The sequence below is a fragment of the Medicago sativa genome, chromosome 1 (assembly GCF_051527215.1).
Source record: "Medicago sativa cultivar Bolivia chromosome 1, Bolivia_mono, whole genome shotgun sequence".
Taxonomy (NCBI): domain Eukaryota; kingdom Viridiplantae; phylum Streptophyta; class Magnoliopsida; order Fabales; family Fabaceae; genus Medicago; species Medicago sativa.
In genome coordinates, this window is record NC_140749.1 from 92,884,145 (window position 1) to 92,909,278 (window position 25,134).

Here is a 25,134-nt window from a genome sequence, read left to right on the forward strand (position 1 = left end):
TTTTTCCGGGAAAAAATACATGAAGTAATTTTATCACAGATTGATTCTTTACGTCATCTTTCTACAATTGGTTCAAATAAATTGTGTTGCAAATGTAAGTTGTACAATTTTGGATATTGGAAAGGTCCACTTCAACGGCTTCACTTGCTAGTTGCTACCAGCCTACCACTACCATCAACGGCTAGACTGTCTTCTTTTTAAGCTTTCATTAATGCTAACGTCGTTACTTGGATTAGTGTTCATCAGATTATGAAATTGGCTCCGCTTATAAATCATTCTCCAAAAGAAAATGCTACCGAATGTTTTTTTCTTACGGAACATTTTGAGCAAGAAATGCATGAATGTATTGATTAACTCATTTTAACACCACTGATTTAGTAAACGATGGAAATTATAGCATTTTTGGTTTATTTAAGATGGATTCGAACTCCGACCTATTAATTTTGATATTTTTTTTACCGGTTGATACACAAAATGTGGAAATGTAATTTTTTTGTATACCTTGGTTAACATATGCTCCCTCCGTCCCTACATGTAACCACACATTTGATTTTATATTTGTTCCTAAATGTAAACTCCTTTTCAAATTACTAGATGCATTTATTATTTTTTTTCTTAAACATGCCCCTAATTAATACTATTAACTTGTCTTGAAATATGTAAAGTCAAATTTAATACACATACAAACAAAGGACAATTTGGTAATATTAACACACAAAATAGACACATTAATTAAACTAACAACTTTTCTTAAGAGTTCTGATAAGTTTGCCCTAATTAATCCCGTCATTTTGGTGGATCTGAGTAACTTTTATGAAAAAAAAAAGAGTTTGCAAGGATTCGAACCAAGTACCCTATGCTTACAATTTACAACTATAAAAAAAAAGAGTTTGCAAGGATTCGAACCAAGTACCCTATGCTTACAATTTACAACTATAAAAAAAAAGAGTTTGCAAGGATTCGAACCAAGTACCCTATGCTTACATCGAACCAAGTACCCTATGCTTACAATTTACAACTATAACCCCAAGTACCCTATGCTTACAATTTACAACTATAACCATTATGACACTTCTATTTTTGTTGAAATATTGTTGCTTCCAAAATTGAAATACATGACTAAAACATTTTTTTTTAAAGCCCCAACCGCCTTAGCAGTTTCCTCTCTCATAGCAGTTATTTTTTATTATTAGCGGTACCTTTATTGATAGTAGTTCTTTTTGATTTTTTTTTTTGGTGTACGCTTACTACGTTATACGATATTAAAGTTGCATCTTTAATTGTAGATAATTTGACTGATCTAGATGATAATTTTATAATTAGAAACTTCACATATTTCTATAATTAGAAAATGCTACCGAATGTTTTTTTCTTACGGAACATTTTGAGCAAGAAATGCATGAATGTATTGATTAACTCATTTTAACACCACTGATTCAGTAAACGATGGAAATTATAGCATTTTTGGTTTATTTAAGATGGATTCGAACTCCGACCTATTAATTTTGATATTTTTTTTACCGGTTGATACACAACATGTGGAAATGTAATTTTTTTGTATACCTTGGTTAACATATACTCCCTCCGTCCCTATATGTAACCACTATGCCACTTCTATTTTTGTTGAAATATTGTTGCTTCCAAAATTGAAATACATGACTAAAACATTTTTTTTAAAGCCCCAACCGCCTTAGCAGTTTCCTCTCTCATAGCGGTTATTTTTTATTATTAGTGGTACCTTTATTGATAGTAGTTCTTTTTGATTTTTTTTTTGGTGTACGCTTACTACGTTATACGATATTAAAGTTGCATCTTTAATTGTAGATAATTTGACTGATCTAGATGATAATTTTATAATTATAAACTTCACATATTTCTGTAATTTTGCCGGCCTCTTTGTTTCTCCTATTAATAGTTTAAATTGGTGTAATTTTTGCAATTTTTTGCTGCTTTTTGCAGCCGTTTCATAGCATAGTATTGAATGTATAATCAATATGATATTTATATACAAAATTCTGGAATTCTGCTCTTTACCGATTCAAGAAAAAGATGTCTAGTGCGATTGTACACTGTTCACCTTCCACCTTCATCTTTGCTTTCTTCAACCTACGGTAACCTTTCTTCTAGCCATCGCCTCTCTTTTTCCTTTGCCGATCATCATGAAATCATCAATAAACCCTTGGAAATGTCTGATAGATGCTCCAATCACTTCAGATCATGCAAAAACCATCTTTGATAACCCTAATCCCCAAAACAGCTCCACCACTAAAGCCACCGCCTCTCCCACCATCTTACCTTTGAAACCCACCAATAACACAGGTAATTTGGAAAACACTACAACAGAACCAACCAACATGAATCACAAGCAAACCAAAACATTTGCTCAAGCTGTTTCAAGTCTCTGTGATATCCCATCATCTCAGTTACCTCAAGCGGTCCTCAAAGGTGATAATTATGCTATTTCAATTCCGGAGGAGGAGTATCTTGTGGGATTAGAGACCTGCAAATACAATTTACAGGCATGGATCATATGGCCAAAAGGGTCCACCCCTCTCACTGTTGTTGCCTTGCGCGCCAAACTCTCTAGCTTATGGAAGGATCTCAACAGATGGGGAATCTCTTCTCTAGGTAAGGGTTTTCATGAGCTTACTTTTACTTGCCTTGAAGATGTAAAACGTGTTAGATCACTTCCATCATGGAATCTCAACCCTGGAATTATGAAGCTTTTCACCTGGTCAAAAGATTTTAGTCCTAACTTAATCAATAGCACTTCTGCACAAGTTTGGGTTAGAATCTATGGCTTGCCTCAGGAATATTGGAGGCCAAGAATTATGTTTGCTATTGCCAGTAGTGTAGGTACTCCCATATGTACTGACTCAGCCTCTGCTAAACCTATGATAGAGAGAACCTTTGGACAGTTTGCTAGGGTTCTTGTTGATATGGATGTCACTCAGATTTTAAGGTATAAGGTCCTTGTTGAAAGGAAAGACTTTGCTTTTTTTGTTGATCTTGATTTTGAAAACATTCCAGATTTTTGCAATCATTGTATGAAGATAGGCCATCATGTTAATGATTGTAAAAATCTAAAAGCCTTTACTGCTAAAGAAATAGAAGAAATTCCTAAAAGAAATACTGCTGTGCATAGAAATGATGTTTGGCAAAGAAAAGTTAATAATTCAAAACATGGCAAGGTATCTTCTGATCCTATCATTGTTGAATCCCCTAAGAGGGATGAGGAAATTGTGAAAATTAGCAAGAATCTGGCAGGTGACAAAGCCGGTCATAGTGGAACAAAAGACATAATGGATTTGGTGCAACACAACTCTTTTGATGCCCTGTTGAGCAATGAGGCTGAAGTAGACCCCCACAAGCAAGCTAGGAGGGAGGCAGATACAATGTTAGAAAAAGAAGTCAACAATGAATTATCTGGCCAATCACACAGCAATGAAGATGACATTAGTTCTCATGATTCTGAGTTTGTTGATGCTACACAACAAATACATAGAAGTGATGATAATAGCAGCATGAACAATGATGAAAGTGAAGATAATGAGGAAGCTGATGACCATAATACCACACAGTTAACAGCTGCTGAAATAGAGATGCAAAACAGAAGGTTCCTCAATCAATCCTGGGCAAACATGCAAGAAAATGAGGAAGCTGAGCGCATTCTCATCAAACACTTAGAAACGGACCATCTTCAAATCAATGAAACACTTAATGAAGTACCAACAAGCAGTGATGGTTTCCAACTAGTGGTTGGTTCAAAGAACAAAAATCCAAAGAAGAAGAAATCAACTGTCAATAGCGGTTACGGTATAAGAGCTAAGGCTGTAAATCATAAACTTTTTAAATGAAGATCCTATACTGGAATATAAGGGGTTTAGCTAACTCCCCATCAAGGTTAGCTCTACAAAGACTTATTTTATTACATAGACCTGACTTTATATTCATCTCTGAACCTTGGATTGAGTATGTTAATTTCCCTCAAACTTGGTTTCAAAGATTAGGGTTTAAGCTTTTTTCCTTCAATGAAAGAGGAAATCTTAAGCCTAATCTTTGGTGCTTTTGCTCAACTGACCTTAACCCTCATGTTATTGATATAGATGCCCAACAAGTCTCTTTCAATCTCCTTGTAAATAGCAACCTTCTTTTCTTCACAGCTGTTTATGCTTCAACTAGTAATTTGACAAGAAAAGACCTCTGGACCAAACTCAACTACCTTCAAACCAAATTCAATGCTCCCTGGACCTTCATAGGAGACTTTAATTCAATTTTAGGTGCCCATGAACATTCTGGATCTCTAACCCCAGCCAGACCCCCCATCAATGACTTCATCAATTGGACTGACACTTTTGACCTAACACATCTTCCAACCAAAGGAGCCTCCTTCACATGGGCCAATAATAGATCAGGCAGAAGACACATCAAAAGAAGATTAGACAGAACAATAGTGAACACCAATATGCTTGATCTATGCACCTCTATTTCTTGCTCAACTCTAATCAAAACCTCATCTGACCATTATCCAATCCTTTTAGACTTCAAAACAGATTCCATCATATTTGCTTCCTCTTTCAAATTTCTCAAGACGTGGACTCTTCACAATGACTGTAAACAACTTGTTTCTGATTCTTGGAAGATCAATGTTGTTGGTTGTCCAATGTATGTGCTCAGTGCTAAACTCAAAATTCTCAAAGGAAAGTTAAAGTAATGGAATAAAGATGTATTTGGAAACATTCATGAGTATGTAGAGGCTGCTGAAACCAAATTATCTGACATCCAAACCAAAATTAACCTTCTTGGCCACTCTGACATCCTTATAAATGAGGAGAAGCAAGCTCAAATCGATCTTGATCAGGCCCTAAACAAGCAAGAAACCTTCTGGAAAGAGAAAGCCAGATTGAACTGGCATGTGAATGGTGACAGGAACACTAGATATTTTCATAGAATAACAAAAATCAAGAACAAAACAAAAGTGATTTCCTCAATTAGAAACTCAGAAGAAATTATTACTGATCCACAAAGAATTTCTAACCATGTTGTTAATTATTATCAAAACCTTTTTTCTACTAACTTTGTTTTGCAGGATTCTTTGCTTGTAGAAGAAGTCATTCCTCCACTCATTGATGATCAAACTAATCACTTGTTAACTATGCTTCCTTCTGAAGAAGAGATTAAAGCAGTTGTGTTTGGTCTAAACAGTGAGAGTGCTCCTGGCCCGGATGGATTTGGTGTAAACTTCTATCATACTTACTGGGAGATTATTAAAATGGATGTGATAGCTGCAGTTCTTGAATTCTTTCATACAGGTTGGCTACTACCTAATTATAATGCAAATTCTCTGGTTCTTATCCCTAAAAATCCCAATGCTGATACTGTTGATCAATATAGACCCATAGCTTTAGCAAACTTCAAATTTAAAATCATATCTAAGGTCATTGCTGATAGACTTGCAAATATTCTCCCTAACATTATATCTGTGGAACAAAGAGGATTTATTAAGGGTAGGAATATAAAAGATTGCATAGCTTTAGCCTCTGAAGCCATCAATGTTTTAGATAAAAAGAGCTTTGGGGGTAATCTGGCTTTAAAGATTGATGTGTCAAAAGCTTTTGATACCATAAATTGGGAATTTTTGCTTAAAGTTCTAAATTGCTTTGGTTTTAATGCTACATTCTGCAATTGGATAAGTTCCATTCTCCATTCAGCCTGCATTTCAGTTTGTATCAATGGCTCTCAAGAGGGTTTCTTCAAATGTAAGAGAGGGGTCAGACAAGGAGACCCTCTCTCACCCCTTCTCTTTTGCATAGCTGAGGAAGTTCTAAGTAGGGGAATATCCAAGTTGGTTTCTGAAAACAAGCTTGACCTCATCCCTGCATCAAGAAATGTCAAGCTACCCTCTCATTGTTTTTATGCTGATGATTTGATGGTTTACTGCAAGGGTAACATCTCTGGACTAGCAGCTCTAAAGGACCTCTTCACTAGGTATGCAAATTGTTCTGGCCAAATAATGAATCTCAGAAAGTCATCAATACATGCTGGAGGAATTTCTCATCAAAGACTGAACATCATTGTTAATCTGCTAGGGTTTTCTTTGGGATCCCTTCCTTTTACTTACCTTGGTGCACCCATATTCAAAGGTAGGCCTAAGAGAATCCATTTCCAATCAATTGCAAATAAAGTAAAAATTAAACTTGCATCTTGGAAGGCCTCTCTCCTCTCTATTGCAGGCAGGGTCCAACTTATTAAAGCAGTGGTGCAATCTATGCTACTTCACACTATGTCAATCTACTCTTGGCCAATCAGCTTGCTCAGAGAAATAGAAAAATGGATAAAAAATTTCATATGGAGTGGAGATATAACAAAGAGGAAAATTGTTACAGTTGCTTGGAAAAAGATTTGTGCACCTTATGAAGAAGGAGGATTAAATATAAGATCTCTGGTTTGTTTAAATGAAGCTACCAACCTAAAGCTTTGTTGGGACCTCTTGCAATCTGAAGAACAATGGGCAAAAATTCTTAAGAGTAGAGTTCTTAGAGATACACAGTGTATCAATTATCATATCCACTCTTCCATTTGGAGTGGTATCAAAATGGAGTTCAAGGTTATTAGAGAAAATTCGTCTTGGCTAGTGGGGGATGGAAAGAAAATCAACTTTTGGTTTGATAATTGGTGTGGAGATTCCTTATTCCAAACACTTAATGCTACTACTGATTTGATTGCTCCTTTCCCCTCTTCATTGAGTAATTACATATTTAACAAACAGTGGAGCATTCCTCATTCTTTAAACCATGTTTTTCCTCATTTGAGAAACATTATGAATCAAGTCATCCTCCCTTTTAATGAACAAGCTGATGGTCTGGTGTGGAAACACAATTCAACAGGAAACTTATCTCTTAAGGATGCCTTTGAATTCAAAAGAAAGCATCTTCCAAAGCTCAACTGGACCAAAATAATTTGGTCAATTGACATCCTTCCTTCAAAATCCCTTCTTGCATGGAGACTCATGCATGACAAGCTTCCCACAGATGAGAATTTGTCCCTCAGAGGCTGCTCTTTTCCCTCCATGTGCTCTCTTTGCAGGACAAATTTGGAAACATCTTTTCATCTTTTTTTACAATGTCCTTATGCAGTTAATGTCTGGAGATGGTTTGCTTCGATATTGAAGATCAATTTGCAATTCCAGACTTTTGAAGATATCTGGAAAATTTGTTCCAGAAACTGGAACCCTCAATGTAAACTTACTATTACTGCAGCCATTATCAACATCCTCAATGCTATCTGGTTTGCTAGGAATCAACAAAGGTTTCAAGACAAGAAGATTCATTGGAAATCATCCATCACCTCCATTATCTCAAATGTTTCCCTGTCTAGTAATCTCTCTCAAACAGTAGCTTCATCATCTATTACTGATTTTATCATCTTGAAGAAGTTTAATGTGTCTATCCATCCTCCAAAGGCTCCAAAGATAATAGAAGTTGTCTGGCATCCGCCCATCTTTGATTGGATTAAATGTAACACAGACGTAGCAGCTACAAATATAACTTCCTCTTGTGGGGGAATTTTCAGGAATAAAGACTCTAAGTTTCTTCTTTGCTTTGCAGAAAACACTGGTATTGGAAGTGATTATCATGCTGAACTTTCTGGAGCAATGAGAGCAATTGAAATTGCCGCAAGTCATCACTGGAAATCTCTATGGCTAGAATCAGACTCAGCCCTGGTGGTAAGTGCTTTTAAAAATCATTCCCACATTCCTTGGAGACTGAGAACCCGTTGGAAGAACTGCTTGCATACTATTAGTACCATGAATTTTTTGGTTACACATGTGTATAGAGAGGGTAATTGTTGTGCTGATGCTTTAGCCAATATTGGTCTCACGATAAATCATCTAACTGTTTGGCTCGAGATACCTGATTGTATTAGAAGTTTTTATGTTCAAACCAGGCTAGGGTTACCTAGTTTTAGGTTTGTAAACTTTTGAAGAGGTTTGGTTTGGTCCCCCTCTTTTTTGCATTGTATTTGGTCTTTCTCTTCTGTTTTTTTAATATATTTTGGGTAGTCTTAGCTCACTGCTAAACTACCTTTGTTTAAAAAAAAAAAATACAAAATTCTACAAAACCCGTGCATCGCACGGGTTAGAGTCTAGTTTTTTAAAAAGAAAAAACAAAATTCCTTAAAAAAAACAAATATTCTTAGATTCAATAACGCTGTAAATTTTTGAAATAATTCTATAACTTTTTTAACGGAAAATAATTTTATAACATCTACATTCACCTAATACGATAAAGAAAATTATCTTAAGACACAATGAAAGAAATATAGTAGTTGTTTTTGACCATATTTGGATTGTGATGGTCAAAATGGAATGTGTTATATATAGTTTTTTTTATTGTTGATATAGCCGTATTATAGATGTTTCTATCACTTGATTTGAGGAAATGATATAGCTTAAGCTTTCAATTCACATAATGTGAACAAGCTGGGCAATGAAGTTAAAAAACATGGATATTTGTTTGGTTGGCAACACATGTCATCATGTGTGCTATGTCTATGTGGTTTGCGTTTAAGCTAACGTCCAACTAGTATGGTCACATGTTTTTCCTTCCAATCGATCGACATTGTTTTAACGTATATAAAATATATATTATATTTATATAGATGTTTTTGTCACATGATTGGAACGTAACGTAACGTAATAGCTTTCGCTTTCATTTCACAGTGTAGTCAAGCTGGGTGGGATACCTATCGAAATCTGTTTAAGTCAAAAACATTATGTACCGTACGTGTCAATGTGGCATCAAATGAAATGTAGTTTGCGTTTAAGTCAATAATAATACAACAATTGCGTAGACTCACAAATGAGTACGTGTCTCATTTTTGCCGTCATTTTCGCCGCTTAGGCTGTGATCAAATTGGCACAATCTTGCCATTTTTCATCTTCAATTTTAGATTGTAATGTCAAAATTTAAAGGAAAAATATTCAACTGAAAATAGTTAGATTTTCAATTTCTTATGATTTAGACATAGATTTAAATTTGAAATTAAAAATGAATTTAAGTTGTAGTAACTTTGTCCAAAAAAATCCAACCAAAAAGTAATTAACGGTGGTTAATTTTAGACTTATGCGCTTCTAACAAAAACTAGACTCCGTATATTATTGGTAGGAGAAATGATATTCTAACAACCATTTTGTGACAACTTTATCTCTCATACTCACATTATCTTTTTACTTTCTCTCTCTATTGCTTTGGTTTCCGTGTCACTATCTACTTTTCCTTTGAAAATTGGTGGTTGTCACAAAAGTTGTTGATTTTTGATTGTTAGAATATCATTGCTCTATTGGTAGTCTATGTAGGTTTTCAAATTGAAAACAAAGTCACTACAAATGAAACATTAAAAAAAAATAGTAAATTAAGTAATGTAAAGAAGTAATTCTAGAATACATAACCTTAGACTTAAAGGGACATGCAACCTGCCAATGGCTTCTGAAAAATCAGTACAAATAAATAATTTGTCATACCGACTAAGATAGAAGAAAGATCATAGTAATTAGTAAAGAAGATTAGAGACCCGATCGGAAACCACCATTGTTTACTGGCTTGCAACGTTTGTCCATCCCCACTTTTTGACATTTTTTACCCGTTGCAAAGTTACGTATGTCTCCAAGAGTCATCTTTTAAGGATGGATAGATATTTGAATTTTTTTAGCAGGGTTAATGCACCGAATAATGCTAATAGTGGGGTTAGTGGGCTTGTGAGTAGTTAATGCATAATTTTATGTGGATTAGAGAATAATTATCGGTGCTTTTGCACCGTGGTATAACAGAGCCAAATGCAATCTTGTCAGTGTAGTATGGATAATTGGCATTACTACCGTGTCTTTGCTTTTTCATGGTGGCTCTGCATTACTATGGTGTCTTTGCTTTCCATTCCTTACTTTTGCTCACTTTTATTATTTTTTAATAATAGGTGTGTGTTTTTATATTACTTTTGAAGTATATTATAGGATTAGTGGGACCTATTTTAGAGTTTTAGAAGAGTAGTATGGATATTTAAAAAATGTAGTTGAGTGGTTTAAATAATTGAGAAGTGTGAAGTAATATAATATATTATGTAGAACCCATTTATACCACCAATATGGGATGTGGGTGCTCTTAGTGACTTAAACAAAGGCATTAGTATTGATTGAAGCAATTTTAAATTAGCAAAATTGGTGGTGGCTTAGTGGCAAACACAGTGAAGTGCATGCAAAAGGTTGATCATAACTACTTAACATTTATTATAATAAAGATAGAGATAAAGATCGTTAATTTTGTTAGGTCTTAACAACATATCAAACGATTTTAAATTTATGTAAAAATTTATGTGTATGATCTATAATGATATATATTTACAATTTATCGGTATAATTTGATATGTATATGTTATAATTTACATCTCTGTCAGTTTAATTATATTTTGTGATTGGATTTGAGAAATAACGCAGATGGGCTCACATTGCAAGCAACTCAAGGAAATAAAGAACTACTAGAAATCTTGGATAAAAAAGAAAACCAGAAAAGCATAATTCCTCATGTGACAAGTCAAATTATAAATGTGCCAGATAAATTTTTTTCCACAAATTTCTGGGGCAGTAGAGAGGATTGATGTGCTGGAACACTCTCAACATCTGAAACTTGTTCGTGATCATAAGGTTGTAGTTCAACGGTATCATGAGAAAACTCAGTTTTAAGCACAACACAAAACCATGCAGTGGAGCTAGAGAAAACATATCACAATTACCATGTTTATGACTAGAAGGAATTAAATGAATGATGACAGCAATAAGACAAAAACATAGCTATCAGCTTGCATCATGATACTCGATTGAGATATCTGATTTAGTACTTGAATTTTAGACTGAAAAAATCCACGGGTGCTACAAAAGTGTAACTAAAATGGCAAAGAGCAGCATCATGAGTATCTTGGTTCCCAATTTGCTTGTAGTGCCTGTTTAATTCCACAACACAATTCCGTATAAGATCTTCTATCACAAATAACCAATATCTGATATATTGGCAAAAATACGGTACAAACTTACCGGTGTTTTTAGCCTTAGAGATCAACAATGGTTTGGATAGAGGTATAGTTTATGATAAGATATCTTGTCTTGATACAAATACAATTATCAAATTAAAGGTCAAAAGAAATATCACAACAACATAGTCATAATTCTTCTTGATATAAGGAATGAACCTGGCATAAGTAGCTGCAGCTCTGCAAACCAACAGTGAAGCAATGGCTCGACAAAACATTTGGGAAGCGCCATTCGCAGGCTAAAGGTTTGTTAGAACCATTCTTACAAATGAATAATAGAGGGTTGTATCTTTAGACATGTCATTCTAAATGTTTGTATCTGGTAATATGATAGTCTCGTGTTTAACATACCAATTGCGCTTCTCTTAAAATCTCAACCATCAAATGTATTATTAATCCAAGAGTCAAATTTCTTTCATGATGGAATAAATGCTTACCTAAAAGGAAAAAAAATGCAGCATCGATAAAAAATTGCTCGAGAAACACATGACCAAAGACATCTGCAAGACACAGAATAAAAAATGCTAAGGATCCTGCTAAAAAGTTTCCAATCCTCTTTTAGTCATTTACACAAGGTCCCCCCATCAACCATAAGTGTTCCTTCAATACCTATTACCTATGAGTCTGTACTCTTAACACACAGCAAAATAAAATAACAATGTCACTCAGAAACGAGAATAGCATACATACAGTAAACTCCATCGCCACACATTCATGACAGCCCACCTAGCATTTTCCCTATCCCATTGAACAATGGCTCCATTAGATACAACAAAGATACCAGTGCCTAAGCCATACCAACATTCAGAGAATGGACCACCCTTTTTGCATAATATTTGTTTACTTTCCAATGGCCCAAGCTTCTCTTATTAAGCCATTGAAATTTGAATGCCTAAATCAGATTTCTGAGTGAGGCAGTCATTATAAATTCCAGAGATGATAGAGGGCATGTTGCATTAGGCTTAAACGCCTTACAAAGTTACCCATCATCACATGTAAATGAGACAAACTGATAAAAAACACAAGGTGCATATTTTTAACTTTCAAGCATTTGACAGTAATCTTTAAGTTTCGAGCATCAAACATTAAATTTGTAATTATCAAATACGCATTGTGACCACATTGATGTCTCTCAAAGCTCTCCTAACTTTCATTAAGAATTGCGTGCAAGATACAATTTGATTTGTTCAGTTCATAATATGAGAAATACTTACTTGGAGACAAATCCAAATCAAAAAAATCTGGTCACACTCCTCTGTTGCCAAAGAGGAAATGCAGCACGGCCATCCCAAAAATTGGTGCGGCGCAGGAGCAGAGCGCATAGAGGACGCTATTTCGGTGGCGCGGACACTAATACATTTAATACCAAAATACCATACTGTTCATAGAGATATATCAAAATACCTTAAACAGTACTCAAATTCATCAAGTATTGTTCATAAGTTGAAATCAAAGCCACAAGTTTTAAATCAAAACATAAAAAACTTGCAAACAATAACGCTCTAAAGCCTTAAAGTAACAAAAGTGCTAAACATCAAAACTCAAATAAAAGTTTAAGAATCATGAAAATTTTCATCATCACTTCCTCCACCACTAGATTTGTGCATGTGCTCCTCTTCATTCTCTTCCTCTTCATCCTCTTTTTTTTCATCTTCCCAATTAACAAATTCTAGATCATGAACATATTCATCTTCTTCCACCACTATCTTTGCTTTTCCCTTAGAGCTTGAAGGTTTAGGCCAAGGCGAAGGTGCAACTGCATCTGCCTTCTGCGATGCTGCTAGGCTCCTAGTGTTATGGGCTCAGCAGCACCACTTGCTATTTCAACATCTAGCCAACCCAAATCATCATCATCATAAACAACATCACCTTCACCTCCACGACATTCATCTCCCAATAACCATTCGCTACTACCATTAATATCATCCACAATCATTAGATCAATCACATCATCACTGCCATAGCGTTCTTTCACATCATCATGCAGTGACTCCAATTTTTCCGCGTCGGGCCGCGATAGCGGCCATACCAGCCAAATTTGACAACAGAGGGACACTCACACAAATGTTTTTTTTTAAAAAAAAGATGGTTTAATGATGTTAAGTGACACGAATGATTTATTTATCTTTTAATTTCTCCCATTGTTGTGTGTGTGCCCAAATAATTTTACTTGTGATTGTGTCTTATGTAAGACTAGATCTCATAATATATGGTACAATATTTGAATTCAAGATACTAATGAATAGTCCGTGATGATATAAAATGTAATGCCAATGATAAAACCAACAACGCAAACAAATAAATGAAAATTACATAGCAATTTCTCAATCTGGCGGTAATAAATTAACAATAACATGAAGTCACCGCTAACTAGAACAACCATAAAATAAATATAAAAATAACAAGATCATTCATAAGTTAACAAAACATCTACATACTAATATTGAGAAAAAGGTGAGATCAAACTCATCCGACCATTGAGGTTTTCAATCTCAGGGACCTTAAAAGTGTCATTTCTGGAATCATAGACCTAAATATTCCATTTTTCAGAAACTCCATTAGCACTTGGCCATCTTCTGAAATATATACTACCTTGCTATAGATTGAAAAACCACAAAGTCCCGGCCTGTAAGGAACACTTAACAATTTATTCCAAGACTGTTCATTTCCATATTCATTCATAATCCAAACATCAACACACAAACCACCGTGCAAAAGCATGCCACCGTGTGCAAGGATGCACAAGCAACCCCTCAACTCTCCGAATACCATGTTAGAGTCGAATCCATGGTCATAGAGGGGCTGTGAAAGCTTTTGATAGCACTCTTTCTTCAAATCAAGAGAAACAATGATCCATAAAGAACTACAAACATCATATGCCAACCAATTAATGGTGTCACTGACAAATATTCCGAGTCCACAAAATATACAATTGTATGGGATGTCTTGGATCCTTCTCCAATAATGAGTACCCAGAGTATGAACATGAACTTGTTTTTCTTGTTTATCAGGGAAAGAAACAGCTATAATCTTATAAATATTAGCGAAACGATCATAAGCTAAGGTGTAAAAGGTCTGTGCATAGTCTCTGTCTGGATTTTCCAGAGGAGGCAACATCTTAAATTTTCTAATGGAAGGGTTAAATAAAAGAGCTAAAGACTCATCAATTCCAAAACAGAACATGCCATCATAATTAGAAATTGCCCCAAAAGAGTATCCTTTAATAGGAAGGAGAGGGTACCTTAGCTGCGTGACACTAGGAGTGGATACGGAGCTGCTGAAAATAGAGGACAATTGGAAATCAGATAGAAGGAACTCACGTGAGGTGCGCGTAGGGGTTAGAATGAGGTGGCGGCGATGGTGGTTGGAGGTTGACAGAGAAAGGTGCTTCTTGGCGAAATTGGAATCATGAGAGATAATATAATTCCATGACTTACAGACACAGCAGAGTTGAAGGAGAAATTTCACCGGAAGCCAACACATGATTTCTGTAACGAGATCGAACGGAAGAGTTTCAGATGAGGAGGAAGAGTGCGAAGGAGGCTGCAGCGTCATGTTGGTTGTTTCCTCCGACATATTTTTCACTCAAAATCCAAAACCAAAACGGAAATGGGACTGGGTTTGAGAGTGAAAAACTTTGTTGTGTTAATTAAACTATACTCCCTCTGTAATTTTTGTTTTTGTTAAGAATAGGAAGGAAGAACATTCTAGAACATATTATATTTATGGGCAGAAGTCCGAACTACGGATTACAATTTTTTTTAAGGAAACTACGGATTACGATTGAGGAGTTTCAAACATTTTAGTCTTCTAGGCTTCTACTGATGCCATAAGGTTTATGCGGACATTCAAGTTTTAATATTTTGATGATCCAAATTAAAGAAGTTCATAATATGGTTGTAAGTGATTTGATGATCCAAGGGGAGCAAAGGTGGGATATAGTGTTAAAAGCCATAACTTGTTGCCTAACAGTTCAGTTCAACACATTCTGCCCATTCCATTACTGTTGGAACTTGGAAGAACAAGAGGATATATATGTTGATTTGGGATGAGGAGATGCATGGTAATTGGTAATTATACTGTTTGTTTGGGATATAGACCGGCCATGAGGATGTTGTTGAATACAGAGAGATGATTTATTCATGAGGATTGGTGCAGCATTTGGCGATTAAGACTGCCTCTAAAAGTACATAATTCAATTTGATGAATATGTAGAAGTTGCTTACCGTCAAGGGTAACATTGCATGAGAGGCACGGTCCCTATCCTACTCACTGTGAGATGTGTGTTGATCATGAAGAGAATGATTGGCATATACTTTTTCAATGCTTGGCTAAAGTTGATTGTTGGCATATTGCAGGATTGTCAGTCGTGTCTTGGTGTTGGTATGGGGGATATGGTTGAATTGGAATGATTGGATGCGGAATCAAAAGAAGTTATCTGCTGTAGAAATTGTCAATTTGGTACAGACTATGTGCGAAGAGTGGAAGGCAGTTCAGAACTATGCAGAGAATGGTATGGTATCAGATATGATACGTATTGGCCAAAATTAATAAGGGTAATAACATATTGAGAGAGCAAAGGAGATAGAAAAATTGATCTTCAAAGACTTTCCTTCGCAAACACAGTGTGATGCTCAAATACGAAAGATAACTTAACCTACTAATTAATGTTACAGCGATTACTATAGTCTGTCAATAGTGGCCTTTGTTCCATTTGTTGTCTCTTTCAAATAACATTGACTCCAATGATTGATCAAAGTAAAAATAGGCAAATTCATCTCTTTAAGTCCTTACTAATTGCTTTTTTCAAAAAAAAGGTCCTTACTAATTGCAAGGACTTATTTTTTTGTCGCATCCACCTCTAAATATTTCATCTCTATCTAATATAAAATTAAGTTTGTTTGAGGCCAATGGTTTCATACCCATTGTTAATCAGACTCCGGAGCAGAATACATACATAATCCAGCCAATGTTATAGAGAAACAAAACTGAGAAGAGTTAATAATGGAGTAAAGAAGTGGCATTGTTTCTTTGGTTGTGAAGCTACCAAAGAAGTATGGCATGAAGCAGAAGCGGGGCAAAAAATCGAACAAACTTTCAACGGTGCCGAGGGCTTTGTGGAGGCAGTTTTTAGCTTACTGACATAACCTGATTAGTGCAGTAAAATAATAATAGTAATTGCACTGGGGTCTTTAGCAAAGAAGAAACATAATGCTTTGTGACAAAGAACTTCCATCAGCCTGAGGTTTTTAGAAGAATAAAAGGTAAGTAGGATAATTGGTGCAGGTTCCGGTCCGACCAACAATAGAATGCAGCACGTTGGTATTTCAAATCAGAACCTGCGATGGATAAAGCCTGCAACAGGAAAGTTCAAATGTAATGTTGATGCAGCAACATTCCAAGATCAGAATTTCTATGGTGTAAGTGCATGCCTCCGTAACGATCAAGGCAAATTCATTCAAACTCTTAACTTTAATTAAGAACCACATGCATAATAAAATTTGATTTGTTCAATTCATAATCTATGGTGCGAGATTGTAAGCAAAACACAAAGGAATGATGTGTGATTGTGAACAATATAAAACGTAACACACAATGATAGAACCAACAATACTCAACCTTCTATTATAATGGTTAAATCATGACTATAGAGAAGGACTGTTGTTTTGGATAAATATTGTTCTAAAAATGAATATAAACATTGTTTTAAAAAGGAACGGGTTTGTCATTTTAGCCTCCTTGCTGCAATTTAAATAAATATCCACTATTAACAATTTAGTTTCTTGAAATGGCAATTTTGTCTTGGTTTAGATAACAACCGTGAGATTGCTATTCCTGTTTTTACAAATTTCAACGTGACACAATTGCAAGAAGCAAAGGCATTAGAATGTCGCTTGATCCATGTCACTGACCCATTTAGTGGAATAATGTTTCGTTGTTATTGTTAGAATGTTTTTCGTTGATATGGTTGTGTAGGTCTTTCCCCGACCAGTTTGAAAATGCCAACAGGCTCATCACGAGACAAAGACCAACACCTATAGTTATGGTGGTGATACAATCTTTCCCGATGCACCTGACATTATCAACACGGTGTTTACGTTGGATTTTCGTAAACAACCGCTGGTTTACAAATGGTAACTTGCAAGATCAACCAGTAAATCTTAGGACATATTGTGTTTGTTCTTGTTGTTAGAAATTCTGTGTCTCTGGTGTCGAAAATATAAGAAATATGATAAAAACAATCGAATTCAATCCACTTGAACTCAATCGAACTTAATAAAGTAAAGTGCAAGAACACTTAAAGAAAAAAAGGTAAATTGTATTGATTAAACAAAAGTTGGTACACAGATTCATACATTGCAACTTGTGACTCGTTTCTCGCTTCCATACGGATACTTTGAGTGTAAGTTTGTATGATGGAATTGTGACCCGTTTTTCCTATGAAAAACTACTATTTATACTAAGTCTAGAAATAACTACACTTCTTTGAAATTCAAACTACAACTGCCACAAGTCGACAATTTTGCTTATTTGAAAACAAACTTAAAATACAAACTGACTTAAAGAATAACTGTTGATAACCACCTTCGAAAACTGCTCTGTCGAAGTCTTCTACCATCTTCGAACCTAAATTTGCTTTCAATACAACACTCTGTTCGAATCTTCTTTAAATCTAGGTCAACTATACTTTGACCACATTTATTACAGCTAGTAAAATATATTGGCTAACAAATTGCCCCCCAGAAACGCCATTTTCGATTTCACCGAAGAAGAAAAAGACGTTTTTGAAAAAATAACTAACATTCTCCATCGAAATGAATGATGTCAGTATTTAATTCAAAACTAATTCAAATTTCCTTTAAATACTGACCCCACAATCTTAGTTAGTGGGCCACGTTCTCTAATATTGGAAAAGACGCAAAAGACCTTCTAGATCGAAGAACAAAAAAGAACAAGCAACTGTCGATCTCTCTGATGATGATGACGAGGTGGAGATAACTAAAGAACAGATCGAAGCTTCCAAAGTAACACTTCCCAAAGTCAATACTGAAGGAAGAAGGAAAAGAAAACAAGAACAAATATCACTTGTCCAAGAAAAGGAAGTCGAAGTGGAAGCTTCTGAAGGTTCTCCCACCATCTCACCATCTAAACCATTCAAACGTCTTCGAAAGAATTCTCACTCTAGTGCTCATTCACATGTTGGTGATAATGGTTCGAAGGTATTTTATCAAAACCATATTTTATACGAAATATTTCTAAGTGCCTTGTTTTAAGCATTTATCTTATTCTTTTTAGGGTATCGAACAAGAACAAGCTAATCCATCACAACATGGGCAAGACCTTCCTTCTTCGAAGACCACTTCACCAATTGCTGAAGACAAAGAAGATGAGCATGATGATGCTAGCAGTCCAGAAGGTCTTAAAGTGAATCTTTCTCAACAACAACAAACAGAAACACCCACTGATGACTTGGTAAATGATGAATCACTCAACAATGATCAATCTTATTCTGCACCCACCCTTGGAGATAATGTATCAAAGTTTGCTACTGGAGATACAAAAATCACTACTCGACAAGATGCTCCTGGTGATGCAGAGATGATTGCTCAACAAGATACTCCTATGATCGATCTGGAAGAAATCGATCGATTGGCCAAAGATGATCCTTTCAACGCTTTTGCCTTGATAGCTAAGAGTAATACTCTTTTCTCAACTAGCACTGGCCAAACTTCTGATTCATCCAAGCGAAATCCCTCTGAGACTTCAAAGAACAACCTGCTAGCAGAATTTCAAAAGAAGATCATCGAAGCCAACTTGCTAGAGTTGATTGAAAAGGATGCTGGAGCTCTTGCTGAAATCAGGAGTTTATTTGAAAAGCTTGGTGCTCTCCCAACTGGTTGGAAATTTCGAAACCTGTTTAACTATCTTGAACCAATGTTGGAGAGTGCTAATCAAAACTTCCAGAAGAGGAAAACTGATCAAGCTCAAATGGAAGAGAAGAAAGCGTATCATGATCAAATTGTGATCGAACTGTCATCCTTCCAAGAAAAATTTAAAACTCTTCAGCAAGAAAGAAACAATGTGAAGCAGCAAGTGGTTGACATCGATGCCAAGATTAAAGAGCTGGAAGCTCAGAAAGCTGAAATTTTGGCTAAGGATGAAGCCAGAAATCAAGAAGCCAATGAAGCTGTTAACAAATTCAAGCTCTCCAAGGAACTAGAGTCTACCATTGCTCAACTTGCAAGTGACAACCATGCTCTCGATACTCAACTGGCTGAATACAAGAGCCAAATCGAGAAACTCATCTCATCATTTGAGATTTAGTTCTGTTTCTATTTTATTCTCTAAGACTTTTATTTTATTTCAGCCTTATCGAATATCTTGGTCTGTAATGTCTTTATAACAATTTTATGGACCATTTTCTGTTTCGAATGACAATTTCTTTTCAATCATCGAAATTCCTTTCTTATTTTCTTATATCGAATTCAAATTTTATTTAAATCCAAATAAGATTGGAACAATTTCCAAGACATTTTAATGATGAGGAAACAAAAAAGTAACTTTTTTGTTTAACCCAACAAGTTAAACTTGTCTAGGAAGTTGAAAAGAAATAAAACAAATAAATAACCTTTTAACACAGATTAATCCTTTTAAAAGAAAACCTTTAAAACTTCCCTCAGATTACAAAGTTAAGTAACCATTGGCCATCAGAATAACTGTTCCCACGTGTCATCATCTTCAAAGCAAGAAGAACCGTCTGATTGAACCACTTCTTTCAACTTCCCTCCCCTATAAATATGATTTTCCTTTTATAAAAATCACTCTTTTCTTTGTTTCGTCTTCGTCTGAAAAATCCTTCTTACTCAAAGCTTTCTTTCCCAAATCATCATGACCACCATTGATAATCTGAGTGATGATCTTTTAGTCAAGATTGCTGCAAAGATTGCTGCTCAAAGCAGGAAAGATCTTTTCGCCTTTCGCCATACCAGTAGCAGGCATTGGCGTGTCAGTGAGGATTCTGAAGTTTCTAGGGCTTTTGGAAATGATGTCCTCTACTTCCTCTACGACCCCAATGAATGGTACAACAATGCTATGGTGGCTCATTCTAAGTTTGCTTTTAAACTTAGACTCTGGAATCATGGCAACGCCATGTTCTGTATTCTTCGAAGCACTCAACACATGTTGGATGCTAATCCAAACATTGAAGAAATGAAACGCCTCCTCACTACTGCTATCAACGCCACTGGCTCTCTGAGTGCAAGGTACTACCGTCTTCTCATCAATGCACTCTCCATGCCTATGCCAGAAAACATCCTCGAAGACTTCGAAGATCTTGCATGGACACATCGATTGGCAGAATTTCGAAGCGACATTTTGGGAGGGACTTCAACTTATCGATTTCGCTGTCCTTGGTGGAATAGGCCCATGCCTATTTGGCTTACTAGGCGTCGTTTTTGCAACAACTACCACAACTGTGCAGGAGATGGGAGAATTGGAGGCTGGTATGCACTTCTACCTGGGCCAGATCATGAATACTACTTGGTCAATGCTTGCTTCAGGTGTCGTCTCGATACGGAAATTCGCTGGTTTCTCGATCGTTTTGGGATTGTAACTGAATGGTGAAAACCATCTTTAAATGCTTTTTAGTCTTTAAGTATTTTATGTTTTCTTTTGTAATGGTTTTTCCATTTTAAGCATTTCGATGTAACCTGCCCATCAGTTGGCATTTTTAAATTAATGCCAAGTTTTTATTTCGAATCAAATTACTCTTGTGTAATTTTAATTTCTTGTAACATCGGTTTATATTTTTTCAAATATTTACCGTTTATGCGTAGAATTCTCTGATCTTCTTGTAGTTCTTCGATCTCATACGCATTATTCGAAAAAACTCTTAGAATTTTCCATGGTCCTTCCCAACTAGGAGACCATTTTCCTAAACATCGATCCTTTTTATCCATAGGCAAGATAACTTTCCAAACTAAGTCCCCTTGCAGGAATAATTTCGATTTAACTCTTTTGTTATAGGCTTTTGCTATTCTTTCTTTTTGCTTTGTAAGCACTTCTAAAGCCATTAATCTTTCTTCATCAATATCTACTAATTCATCCAACATCATATCCAAATATTGATTTGTTGGAATTTCGATTTGTCTTTGAATTCGAGTAGATTGAAGTAAGATTTCTGTTGGCAATACAGCATCATGGCCAAATGTTAATCGAAAAGGAGTAGTATTTATAGATTCTTTAGGAGAAGTTCGAACTGCCCATAAAGCTTCATAAAGAAACTCATGCCATTCTTTGGGTTTTTTCTTTTGGCTAGCTTTTCTTTTGATTATAGTAATCAAATTCTTATTTGCTGCTTCTACCTGACCATTTGCCTGAGCATAATATGGTGTTGAAGTCAACAATTTATATCCTATTTCTTCAGCAAATTTTACCATCTTTCGACCAGTAAATACAGATCCTTGATCTGTAGTAATAGTTTCTGGTATGCCAAATCTATAAATAATAAATTTTTGAATGAAGTTTATAACTTCATCTTGAGTAACATCTTTTAGTGGAACAGCTTCTATCCATTTAGTGAAATAATCTATTCCAACCAAAATATATTTGTAGCCTTTGGATGACTTAGGTTTGATTTCCCCAATTACATCTAAAGCCCATCCTCTGAATGGCCAAGGTTTCACTATTGAATGTAATTCACTAGCTGGTACTTTTTGAATTCCAGCATGTTCTTGACATTCTTTACAACCTTTAGCAAAATTTATGCAATCTTTTAACATGGTTGGCCAATAAACACCTTGTCGAAACAAAAGCCATTTTATTTTATGGCCTGCTTGATGTGTACCACAAGCACCACTATGAGTATTCGATACAGCCAAATATGCTTCTGCTTCACTAAGGCATTTAAGTAAAACTCCTTCTGGAGTCTTTTTAAATAATTCATTGCCTATTATCACATAACTCAAGGCTCTATATTTGACTTTTCTACAAGTTGTGCCATCTGGATTTTCCAAAAAATTGACTATGGGTTTTCGCCAATCATTATCATCCAAATTGTTAATGACCAAAATTTCAGAAAATTTTGCACTCTGAAGGTATCCTTGAGATGCTTCCATGCCCCCAAGTTTTGGTCTTAACAATTTGTTAGGCACAATGTCTATCGAATTACGCTTTGTTTTAATTTCAATAACCTCTTGCTCTTGTTCCTTCGAAAGTTTGTACCCAGAAGCTAATTGAGCTAAATCATTAGCTTCTTGATTTTCTGCTCTAGGAACATGTTGAACTTCAATTTGAACAAAATGTTTAAGTAATGCATTAACTATAGTGTAATACATTATCAAAGTTTCTTTGAGGCATTTATATTCTTTTGTTATTTGCTTTATTACTAATTCAGAATCACCTCTAATAATTAAACATTTTGCCCCCAGTTCGAGCAAAATCTCTAAACCATTTATTAAGGCTTCATATTCTGCCTCATTATTCGAACAATATTGGCTAATTCGAAATTTATATTTGGTTACTTCATTTGTTGGTGAAACAATAACTATACCTATTCCAGAACCATTTTTATGACTAGACCCGTCGAAATACAATGTCCATGGAAATGTTTCGATGCCCCCAGTCACAGGTTCTTCAATGGAATGATCAGCAATAAAATCAGCCACTATTTGGCCTTTCACAGTTTTCAAAGATTGATAAGTTAAAGAATATTCTGTGAGTGCCAAAGCCCATTTACCAACTCTACTATGCAGAATAGGTTTAGATAACATGTGCTTAATAATATCGAAATGGGAATAAACATAAACATCAAAAGGTCTTATATAATGCTTAAGTTTCACACATGAGAAATACAAACAAAGACATAATTTTTCACTAGGATGATATCTTGTTTCAACATCACTTAAAACTCTACTAAGATAATAAATGGCTCTTTCTACACCATTTTCATCCTCTTGTGCTAACATACTCCCTATAGTTCTTTCAGATGATGCTATATATAACTTCATCTTTTTGTCTTTCAACAAAGGTGAAAGAATAGGAGGATTAGATAAATATGACTTTATGTCTTCAAATGCCTTTTGGTGTTCAGGCTCCCATCTAAAAATTTCCTCTTTCTTTAATCGAAGTAATGACGAGAATGCTTGTGCTCTGCCACTTAGATTAGATATAAATCTTCTGAGGAAATTTATTTTGCCTAATAAAGACTGCAACTCTTTTTTGGTAGAGGGTGCTTTAGCCTCCATTATAGCTTTAGTCTTATTTTGATTGATTTCGATGCCCTTTTTATGGACAACAAATCCTAAAAAATCACCTGCACAAACACCAAACGCACATTTTAATGGATTCATTTTTAATCCATATTGTCTCATCCTTTCGAATGATAAACGTAAATGTTCTAAGTGTTTGTTTTCAGAAGATGATTTCACAACAATATCATCAATGTAAATTTGCATAAAATCTTCAATTAAATCATGAAACATTGAATTCATTGCTCTTTGATATGTAGCACCAGCATTTTTAAGACCAAATGGCATTACTATCCACTCATAACATCCTAATGCCCCTGGGCATCGAAATGCTGTTTTAGAAACATCTTCTTCAGCAATAAATATTTGATTATAACCTGAATAACCATCAAGCATACTCAAATATTCGAAACCTGCTGCAGAATCTACCAACATTTCTGCTACTGGCATAGGATATTCATCTTTAGGAGTGGCGAGATTTAAATCTCTAAAATCAATACAAACTCTTATACTTCCATTTTTCTTTTTAACAGGAACTACATTAGCTAACCAATCAACATACCTTGCAGGTCTGATGAAGCCACATTTGAGGAGTCTTTCGATCTCTTCTTTTATTTTTGGTAGAATCTCTGGTGCAAACCTTCTTGGAATTTGCTTCACTGGTTTCTTGTCTGTCCTGATTGGCAATTGCAACTCTACAACCTTTCTACTCAAACCAGGCATTTCATGATAATCCCAAGCAAAGCAATCCTTGTAATTTTTCAAAAGCGCCACAATTCGATCTCTGAAGCTCTTAGGAATCTTTGAACTTATGTATGTTGGTCTTTTTACAGAACCATCTCCTATATCCACTTCTTCAAGAGGATCTTGGGCCTTCATTTTTATTGTAGATTCCATTGGATCTTCTTCAAAACCCAAAGGTTCATCATCGTAAATACAGTCTAATTTTTGATCATCAACGAGGTCATCAGAATTATTTTCTACTGAAGCATCGAAGACCCCTTCTTCTTTGGCTGTTTCAGCCAAATCGAAGTTTTTCTCGGCTACATAAGCCGTAATCTTTTCCCATATGCTGGGCTCAACCATTGATCAATTATTGATATCCCACCCAGTTGGTGAGATTCCATTTGCTGAATATCCTTGGTCATCAGTAACCCTCTTGTACGAAGTACTTCTTGTCTTCAGCAAATCTGTTTCCTTTACAGGTATCTTCTCATGGCAATCTTCATTGTTCACCACTACGAAGTCATCGTCGAATGCAATTTTCCAACGAAAACCCCATTCTGGTGCAAGTTTTACAAAGAATTTTTCTTCTTTAGTCATAGAACTTGATGCATCATTTTCCATGAATGGTGCAATATATTGAAGCTGTTTGTCAAAGTTCTTTTTGTTGATATCTTGATTATCAACTTCAGCTTTGAAATAATAACTCTGATCAGCCTCAATATTCTCTACCAAACCATCTTTCCTCCAAATCACAATCCTTTGATGCATTGTAGAAGGAACTGCACCTACAGCATGGATCCATTCCCTCCCTAATAATGCATTGAAATTGGCTTTAGAAGGAACTACCAAAAACACAGTTGCTCTGGTTATGCTTCCTACTACCAATTCTAGTTCGATAGCACCAAGAGATTGTCCAGTAGATCCCTCATAATTAGTGAGCACTACATTATGTGGTTTCAAATCACATTCATAAATACCAAGTTTCCTTAGAAAAGATTGTGGTAGGAGATTAACAGTAGCACCACCATCTACTAACACTTTGTTAATTCCAACACCATTTAATTTAGCTTGAATAAACAAA

The 25,134-nt window shown here is 35.4% G+C and overlaps 2 pseudogenes; one reads left to right on the top strand and one right to left on the bottom strand.

The window, feature by feature from the left end:
• Positions 1 to 2,159: 2,159 nt before the first annotated feature.
• On the top strand, positions 2,160 to 7,984 carry LOC146959243 (uncharacterized; annotated as a pseudogene).
• Positions 7,985 to 13,317: 5,333 nt separating this feature from the next.
• On the bottom strand, positions 13,318 to 14,799 carry LOC146959244 (F-box/kelch-repeat protein At3g23880-like; annotated as a pseudogene).
• Between the last annotated feature and the right edge of the window lie 10,335 nt (positions 14,800 to 25,134).